This window comes from Anser cygnoides, chromosome 3 (assembly GCF_040182565.1).
Source record: "Anser cygnoides isolate HZ-2024a breed goose chromosome 3, Taihu_goose_T2T_genome, whole genome shotgun sequence".
Lineage (NCBI taxonomy): Eukaryota > Metazoa > Chordata > Aves > Anseriformes > Anatidae > Anser > Anser cygnoides.
In genome coordinates this window covers 41,094,620-41,104,727 of record NC_089875.1, presented here as the reverse complement: position 1 = coordinate 41,104,727, position 10,108 = coordinate 41,094,620, and the positions used below count along the sequence as shown (strand labels likewise).

Genomic DNA, 10,108 nt, shown 5'->3' with positions numbered 1-10,108 from the left:
GTAAGTATCAAAGTGGCTGAAGATCTATGTCACTTCTTTTTGTTTCAATCTTTTCAGATTGGACAGACACCATTTCAAATCACAGCAGCTGTCCTAGCAGATAGAATTGAATATTTTGAATGAAAAGGTAGGCCACATAACCAAGATTATTATAAACTAACATAAATTCACACATATTTAAAAATCAGCCATCGTTTATGACACAACTAGGTTCTTCTTTGTTAGATGACTTGTTCCATGAAACAAAGAAAAATATTCATTTTAAAGAAGCTGGGATTTCTTGTATTATAACATCATTGGTATATACTCTCATTTTCTGATGCTTTTTGTCTCATATTCAACTTTTTATTCATTCTATTCTTATTTTTCTAGCCCATGTAAATTAGATTTGGCTTTTGAGGGGCATGAAATAAACCATAGTTCAATTGCTGGATCCATGTCTTAGACTTTAATTTTCCTACCTTTCACAGGTTTATTCTGTGGTGCTACCATACTAGTGTCAGAACTACACAGGTATTAAACCAAAGCTTCACAAAATCTCCAGGAGCACATGCTAGATGGATTTCAAATTACTGTGAGTTTCCCACTTTAATAGTTTTTTATATCCCTCAATTTGGCTTCAATTCAGGGAAACACTTCAGCAAGAGCTTAACTCTGAGGATATGTTCAAATCAGTGGAAACCTAGGCTTATGCTAAGCACTTTGGAAAAAAGAATACACACACAAAAAAATTTCCCACGCGATGTCCCCCGTATTTTAGCCATGGGCTTGTCTGATACTTTATGTTAGGAATTTTTGAATAGAATTAGTCTATAAGTAGACTGGATGAATTCACACCTGTTTTCTTATATTCACTCATGACTTTTAACTGGCTTTTAAACTGAATAAATGTATCTGAAAATAAAACCCACATGAGCTTGAATATTTTTCTTCTAGCTTTATAAGTAAGATCATTATGTAGTCTTCACAGTGATACTTTCCCAAGGAATACTATTTTATTGAGAGTAATTGATCATTAATAAATCTCACAGGATTGTGTGGCCGGTTTCCGCACAATTCCAATTTATTCACAGAAAATTTAAAAGCTCTAAATTAAAAAATTAGAAAATTAGAAAATTAAAAGCTCTATTTTTTATCATTTGAACAGGGAGGTATGCTGTAGCCTCAGTGCCTTTGCAGAGACAGTGCAGGAGTTCTCACTTGTTCATGTGGGTAACTTCCATACATATAAAAGAGACAAGGAGGACAAATAACATGAATAAAGGTGTTTTGAAACCTTGTAAAAGCTAGAAGCTAGAAGACTGTATTTATGGGAATATTAAATAGCTATAAAGGAATAATTACTCTAATATACTTATTATAGATTAACTGCCTTACATCTTCTTTCCATCTAGAGCAACTGTGTAGAGATAAGGCATCTTATGGAGCAGTAGTTATTAGGCTTTAAATGAACCTTCCTTCTTTGCTTCTGACTGATATCTCTAAGCATGTATCTCACGGGGAGAACATATGAAGGGCAAAAACTAAACCAAACTAACCAACCAACCAACCAGCCAGCCAACCAACCAACCAACCAACCAAAAAAAAAAAACAAAACAAACAAGCAAACAAAAAAATCACAAGGCAAGTAGTATGGTTTTATAAGCATTTAGTTGATTAAGTAGATTTTTATATAATGACCGGTTAAGTATTTTTTATTTTTATTTTTTAGAAGATATCTTTAAATATCAGAAATCAGAATCTGTGGCATTGTATCACTCATATTTCTTGAAGACGGTGGATAAGACTATTCAGACTGATAAAGGAATTGGACAGTATGTCATTGCTAAAAAAGTAGAAGGAAGCAAATCTCTCCCAAGATCTTATTTGTGACTGCAAAATGAAAAGAAAAAAAAAAAGTTTTAGACTTTAAAAAAAAAATACAAATTACAGGGGTAAAATGGCCATTTTTTTTGTTTGTTTTTCAATTCATAAGCTACTATTTGATATAGATCTTGTGCCTCATTTGATCGAATAATTATCAGATGTTTACTAGCAATTAAAAACACCTGGTGAATTTGCTATTTTCCTGCAGCTTGTTGTAGGGGACACGGCTAAGTTGTTTGCATTTGTACAGATGGTTCTTGAAGGTGTTTCTGCACCTTTGCTGTAAGTGCCTGTAGGCAGGGGCATGCTTGTTGCTGTATCTGCATGGTTGCAGTACTTCTGGACACACAACAACAAACCAAGACCTTATGGCCCAGTCTCATTCTGTCTAATTTAAACACATTATTAAGGCATCTGAAGTCAGACTCCAATTACTCTATGCTCTGTATGTAACCAAAGGAAATGGACTATTATTTCCTCTCTCTGTGTTGAGATGGGCCACCATGTCCTCTGTCTTCCAAGTAATGAGGAGGTGTGGGTGATTAGTAAAGGCAAAGTTCTAATCTTCAAGCACTTATGTCTATGAAAGAAAAACTCTACTGTTTAGGTATCTCTGCTCACAGAAGTGAGAGAACAGGTGTGAATAATGAAGTACTTCCCCATTTTGTGGGATCACTTGTACTCAGTAAATTTCTAATGACAAACATCTTCATGCAGTGAATAGTTCACCTCATCAAATCACTGAGGACTCTATTTAAAGTTACTGCCTTGTAGATCTCTATTTGGCTATAGACCAGAAGATACAGTGGTGAGTATAGAGCAAGATATAGTGGCGCACGGGACAGGTATAGAATGTGGTGTTTGTTTTCTTTTATGTTTTAAGTCTCACATTACTGAGTGGAAGATCAGTGAATGTTGAGTAAATATTTCCAAGCAATTATTTGTATGTGGATCTGTGGGGTAGTCCAAAAGGATTTATGAAGATAAACATATGTGTGCACAACTATATATTCAATATATCTCCATTGCAAATATTTCTGATAGTGAGCACTCTGAGTATATAGTTAAAGCCCTGTGCTACAGAGAAAAAGCAATGTCAGATTCAAGTAGGGAAGACAAGGCAACCAAACTATAGCTGAACAGGAGAATTAGTACAATATGGAATAGTAGAACAATAACAGAGGACAGTTTTATTATTTCTTCAGTTTAATGAAGTACAGTCTTTCTCTCTGTAAATATTGTCTCAGATCCCCTCCAACTATTGTTTTTGGGGTTGTTCAGCCTGGAGAAGAGAAGGCTCTGGGGATACTTTATAGCATCTTTCCAGTACCTAAAAGGGACATATGAGAAAGCTGGAGAGGCAACACTTTATCAGAGAGTGTATTGGTAGGATGAGGAGCAATGTTTCTAAACTAAAAGAGGGGCGACTTAGATTAGGTATAAGAAAGAAACCCTTTACTATGAGGGTGGTGGGGTATTGGCACAGGTAGCCTGGAAAAGCTGGGGATGCCCCATCCCTGAAAGTGTTCAAGGCCAGGTTGGATGGGACCCTGGACAACCTGGCCTGGTGGGAGGTGTCCCTGCCTATGGCAGGAGGGTTGGAATTAGATCATCTTTAAGGTCCCTTCCAACCCAAACCATTCAATGATTATGGAGACAAAGGTGTTGATACTGAGGTTCATTAAGACTCAGAAACTGCTGAGAGCTCTATTACTTGAAAATTTAGAAGATGTTTGGTGTTTGACTGTAATTTTTCTTGCTTACTTTAACCGTGTTGCATCACAAAATGAACAAATATGCCTAGAAGAACATCTGACAACAAATGTGGTGCTTGACTCCTACAGAGGTTATTTGGAGACAATGACATTCACAAATCTTGAAAGGCAGTTCCTGAAAGATATTTGTTTGTTTGTTTTCTGGAATCCAGAATGATCTGTGGTCTGATCTATGGTCTGGTACAAAATGTAGGAGACCTTACATAGGAAAAGAAGAGCCAAAAGGAGAAAGAGAGATAGAAAATGACATGGAATCAGTCTGCATGACATATTTTTCTTTTAAATAATGTTTATCTCCCACTGACATTGAAAATTATAGTTGCTCTCTGCAACAGAAAATGATAATGTTCTTTCTGAAATATTCTCTTTGTTATATCATGTTCCAGAGAACCTGATGATGAGTTTTATAGTCAGAAACTAGGGAAAGAAGTTGGGTCTCCTGGACACTACAACCACTTTCTATTCCTTTCCCCTTTTTACTTAACCATATATGTTTCATCAATTTTCTTCATCAACTTTCTTTCATCTCTAATTTAAAAGCTATATTTTGCATTTTAATATGGAAAAACATCATATGCTGTAAGTTTGGCTCTTCACAGTTCTACAAAATATTGCAAGTTAAGACGATGCACTGAATGAGAAGTGTGGCTGATAGAGTCCTCCAGGTATGGTGTCACACTTCTCATTCAGTATCACAAGGGACCTGTGCAAGAGGCTTTTTTGTTGAGCCACAGTCAGCTGTGACACCAGTGCTACAGAGAGTGATTCTTTATCTTCTGCTCCACCAGAGGTAATAGAAGACAATGAGACCAACTAGAGAAGTATCTCAGCCTGCCTGTTCAGTTTGTCTACAAGTCTGCTGTCACCTGCAGGACATAAGGAGAAAGTAAATGGCAGCCAGCCAAAACTATTGTGAACTGTGGTCTGTTTTTGTTTGTTTGTTTTTCCTTATGAGCTTTTCATCATTCAATTGCAAAAGTATACTTTAAAGTATACTTTTTTTGGAAAGAATGTTTACTCTGAAATTCATCCTTATCTAAGCATTCAGACAAGCTCATTTAGAAATAGGGAGGTTTAGTAATTCACTGGAGTTGTATGTCTTGAGTCTTGGTCTTGTCAAATACTTGTTTCAGCTTTAAATCAAATTATAGGCATGTCTAACTTTCTAGATATAGAATGATATCAGTGGAGCTATTAACTTGCATGAGGTAATTTCTAAGCAGAAAGTTTTAGGAGACCAATAAAAGTGGAAAATATTGGGAGCACAGCTGCACAACATTTTAGCTGGTGTTCTTGTCTGGAATAACTTTGAATAAGATTACATTGTCAGAAATCTGTATAAAACTTTTTTTTTTTTTCCAGAAACTAGGGATTATTTATTTATTTATTTATTTAGAATAGGGAGGGAGATACCCTATGCTTTGTTTTATGGGGAGCATAGCTTGTGGTTAAAAATAACACAAATCTCTGGAATCCAAACTATCATTTCAATAGGTATGGAAAAGGCTAAATTTTCACCCCCAACTGTAGAAGTGTTTTCATTAGTTTGCATCAAATAAGAACTCAGTTTTATCACCTAAATGTTAGGTATATAGTGAATTTTCCATGTTCTGACACTTCTCAGGATAATGTCTGCAATTTTAGAACAGTAGCTTATATACTGCAAAATTGCATATATTGTTATAACCTCTGCTTTCTACAAATCAGAGTTCAGATACTTGTTACCCACTAATTTATGGTTTATAAGCCTATGCTGTTTTACAATGGGATGATGTTGCTTTAGGGTAAGTATTTAAACAGCCTTGTAAAACATTGTCTTCTTGTAGTATAAATCTTTTCAGAAACAAGACAAGCTTTTCTATTTTTGTTAGATACTTTAACTTTTTTTGTCTTTTTGTTTTCCTTTTATTTATTTATTTTCTAAGTGACCGTTTTGGGGCAGAAAGGCTTAGGATGGTTTAAGAACAATCCACATCAAAGGAAAGAATATGCATGTACAATGCATTTCCTCCTTCACAGGAGAAAATGTATTGACATGAAAGACCAGCTTCACCACTGCTCACTTTTGGGTAGAATTTTTTTTTTTTTCTATCAAATTGAATGCTCTCCCAGAAGTTGTGATTGAATGTAGAGAGGTCTAAGTACTGATGCACAGGTCTTAGATTACTTCGATGTTGCAAACTAATAAAGTAAGCATATTTGAAAAAATCTTTTGGGTACTTAAAAACACATTTACCTGGTACAGGATTGTAAAGTGGCTCTCCTAACAAGTATGAGCAAGAAAACCACCCTTTAAGGCAGCAGTTAAGTTATTATAAGAACTGTTATTTGTTTCTATTTTTAATGTAACACAAAATACATAGTTTGTCACACCATTATTTTCTGTGTAGTTTTTATCCTGAAAAATGTCAGACAAATTCAGACTCCATCGAATGGAAGTCAAAGATAATGACTAAATTGCAGTAAAATTATAATCAAATTAAAAACAAATTTATTAATATAAACTGCTACATGCTTGACCATACACAGTTTTCCAGTATAAGTCTATCATCAATCTTTCTAAACATCAGTCTCTTTCAGAAACTTAGAAATACGCCATCCAGGTCTACAGGACTGTCATTTTCTATTCTAATGCTCTTTTATATGAATACCTAATTTGAAATAAAATCCTTTCAGCTCTAACAGAATGGCATATAAGTTCCTATGGAATTAAAATATTTTATTGTAAAATATTGAGTTACTTTTCTATGTACATCAATAATCTATTGCATATTGTCAATTTATTAATGATATTCTACATAACTATTATTTTGTGGTTGTAAATACACAAATATTCTCAGATAAGTTTATTTTAGAATTAAAAATATGGCCAATATATTGTGTGAAAACTGGTGATTTGGATGCAAAAACAGATGTAGAAATGAAATCATTAATATTTTTTCATTAAATGTATTTAAAAATGATAATTTGCAAAGTTTAAGATGAATAATGAAACTTTTCCAATAGCATGATTTCTCTAGCCCCTTTCAGTAAGAATTCAGTGAGTGCCACAACCAAATCTGAATTCAGTTGCTGAGCCACTGAAAATTTGAAAGGCTTACAGAGTTCAAGATTACTGCAAAGTTTCTATGAATGTTTGACCAACCAACCTATCTAAGTGACAGATACTACTGATACTTTTAGAAATAAATTTAGTCAAGGAAATGACATCTCATTGTGTGAGAAGTTTGTCTAATATACAAGTCCTTTTTTCAAGCTGGAGTTATCATTTCTAGTTTAAACTCAGTGAAAATGCTTTGCTGGTTAGAAGACTGTTGTTTACTGTGTTCCTCAGAACAAAATTACAGCCAAATAAAAGTGCTGTATTGTGAATTACAACAGATTTTAATATGGTTTTGTTGGAATAGACTTTACAGAAGTTGGGGATGTTTTTGGTTGTTTTAGAACATGGTTCATGACATATTTGTTTTTATTTATTTATTTATTTTTTTAATCTGGCAATAAGTCATGCCTTTGCAAATCTCCTGAGCAGGTTTATTCTTCAGCTGTGATGTTGCAAGGAGGATGGTACAATGGGACAGTAATGTTTTTGTTTAACCTGGCAGACATGTTGAAGCCAGTTCTGATTCCATCGCTGTTGCACTTTTCTAGTCAGAACTTTGAGGTGTATATCCTATGACTTTTCTCACAAAACAAGTATAATCAAAACTCCAAAAACAGGATGGAAAGGTGCATTAATTCTCAGGGGAAAAAAACGGCATAATAATTATTAGAAAAAAGTATGGTTTTTTTGCATTGAAACATAGGATGGTTTCTAAAAACAAGGAAGGAGGGAATTGTATATCTTAAATTTTATCACAAATGTTTTACTGTGATCTTAATATACATACAGTAATTAATTCAGTGGAGTGTCTCTTGGTCAAAATCTAGACCTCTTCAAGTTGTATGAGAACACTTGCTGTTTTGTCAAATAAATCACAGGAGTACTTAGACAAGCTCAGAGACCTTTAAACAGAATGCAACATGGCTTTACACCTTGCAAAACTAATAACCTTTAACCAATTAATAAACTTCAAGTAGTACATAAGCCCTTGTGGGAACCTCACTGATAGAATTTATGAATACTGTAATGAATTCTAAACTGCCTTTGTTAGAAATGTTTTTTATTTCTTTAATTGCAAGTTTTTCATGAATTTCTGCGCAGGAAATAAATGTATTCACTCCCCATTCCTACTGTACTCATCTGCTGTAGTACATAAAATCATATACACGTATATGTGTGTACATCTATAATGTGCCTATGAGAGGAATAATAATGTCGTGTAGGAAAGAAGACTAATATTCTTCATCTCCAAAGTTTAACTACCAAAGTTTTGGAAGACTGTAGTATTAGTCAGCAATTACATTTAACCATAGAAAAGTGTCTAGATGAAGAATCATCATTCCATTCAACTTAAAGTTCCAGTCATCTTGACGTCCATTCTCTGAAAATGACCAAACATAATTAAATCACTGATAAGTGCCTGGACATGGGAGTAAAGTATGGCCGATTCGGTTTCCAACTGTGACACTGCTGAACCTGTGGTTTTGTGAATCACAGTAGATGTCATTGTACCAAGTTTTGTAAGATTTTTGATGTCCTCCCTAATACTTTCAACAGTGATCTGAAGATGTTTGATCAAAGTGGAAAGACAATTGGGTGGGTGCAAATAAGAAACGCCAAAGGAAAGTGGAACAAAACACTGCTTTCATTTCAAAGGACTCTTTGAGAATGTTTCACTGTCTCTAGAGCTGGAGGACTAAGAATGAAAAAAATACATCTGGATTGATGGATGCATTATTGGATTGTGCTTTAGGATAAGAAATGGAAGATGGCCTGCTTTTGATGAACCTAAGAATACAAAAATGTCAACTGGAATACCAATGCAGAAAAATGTGAGCTGTTAAGGAAAAACAAATGATCCAAATGTGTTCATTTATCTTTAGCTATTTTATTATTATTTTAAATGTCTAAACTAATATAATAAGTAGGTTTGTGTTCTTTTCTAAATTTATTCCTACACTCTTCTCTAACACTCATGACCCAAGATCTAAAAAAGAAAAGTTACTCATATTTCTTAAACTTTTTTCCACATCTGAGTTAGACTTAGATGTGTTTAAAGTAGAAAATAAATAATTTTTCAGTGTCTTGTGACTAAAATATGGCTTATTTGAAACACACCCAGTCAAAAGGTTTGCTATTTTTAAAGATAAGTGTTCCCTTTGTGACTTACAGTAAAAGCTTTAGATCTAATTCAGACCTGACTTGAAACACAGTTTTGCCAGCTGACAGGCTAAATTTGATCTTGTTTCCACCTCAGCCGTAGTAGTGATTCTATGTCTGTATTATCCCTGAAGACAACAGATATTGGGACATTTATTAATAAATAACCCAAGAAGAAAAGGAAGGAATTATGGGCAAGAGTCAAATTTTAATGAAATGATCAGAGTTCAGCTGGCAGAGACAGTATGACATAGTCACCAACGCACTAAAAATATTCTAATATCACCTGTGGTATAATCATGGTTTGTTTAAAAAAAAATCTGGAACCATAAGGGATTTTAAATATAGCTCCATTATCCTTTTCTTTTTCTAGAGAAATTCAGAGGATATGGTGTGTTTTAGAAGAAAATTTAGACTGGAAATTGACTTCTCAGAAGTGAGGTGTATTTCTGTTAGACCAATGGACCCTGAGCTTTTCTGCAGGTACATGCAAGTTTAAGACATGAAATGTCCGGGAGCTCTATAAATCTATTGATAATGCTTTGTGTTCTCTTTATACACAGAAAACGGGTTCTGAGAACTGGTGGCCAAATGATGTTCAACATATACCTATTGAAAGACAACGGAAATCAGAGCTTTTCTCTGCTAGAAGGATATAGAACTTTCTTTCCTTGGGTTTAAGTTGAATGACTGCTTCATATTTATGTAGTTATACTGATCTTGTTACTAGTTATTTACTGTTCCGCTTTGGAAAATGAAGATGTCTTACCAATACCAATGTTTTTATGGGGACCATGTTAGGACCCTTACTGAGGGTGCTAATTCAAGAAATAAGAACACTGAAAAAAATTCTATGCTATATTAAAATATTTCTTGATGTTAAAACTTTCAGGAGTATCCAACCCTTTTATATTGTTTGAAAAATTCTAAGTTGCTCCACTAACTTATAAGGAGATATTTAGAGGATATACATGTCTGAAGGAGAGACTTTAGCCAAAACACAATCAAAACTAGTCTTTCTGACACTAAATGAACTGATATTCTTATAAATGTACACTTGAGTAGTAAAGCATGTTTTAGGTAGAAAGGAGGTACTTTAAGTTTATGGTCTATCCAGGTTCTTTTTATTTTTTTATTTATTTTTTTTTAATTTGAGATTCAAAGATAATTTTCTCTATTGCACAGGGATTATAGGAAAAAGGTA

The 10,108-nt window shown here is 34.0% G+C and overlaps 1 long non-coding RNA gene across 2 annotated transcripts; it reads left to right on the top strand.

Moving 5' to 3' along the window:
* The first annotated feature begins 1,623 nt into the window (after positions 1-1,623).
* LOC106049002 (uncharacterized) lies at positions 1,624-9,770 on the top strand. 2 transcript variants are annotated; one of them, XR_001214354.3, is made up of 3 exons: positions 1,624-2,674; positions 9,278-9,387; positions 9,468-9,770. It is a non-coding gene; the product is annotated as an uncharacterized lncRNA (long non-coding RNA). The 2 variants fall into 2 exon arrangements; XR_001214355.3 differs by lacking the exon at positions 1,624-2,674 and adding an exon at positions 7,085-8,576.
* Positions 9,771-10,108: the final 338 nt, after the last annotated feature.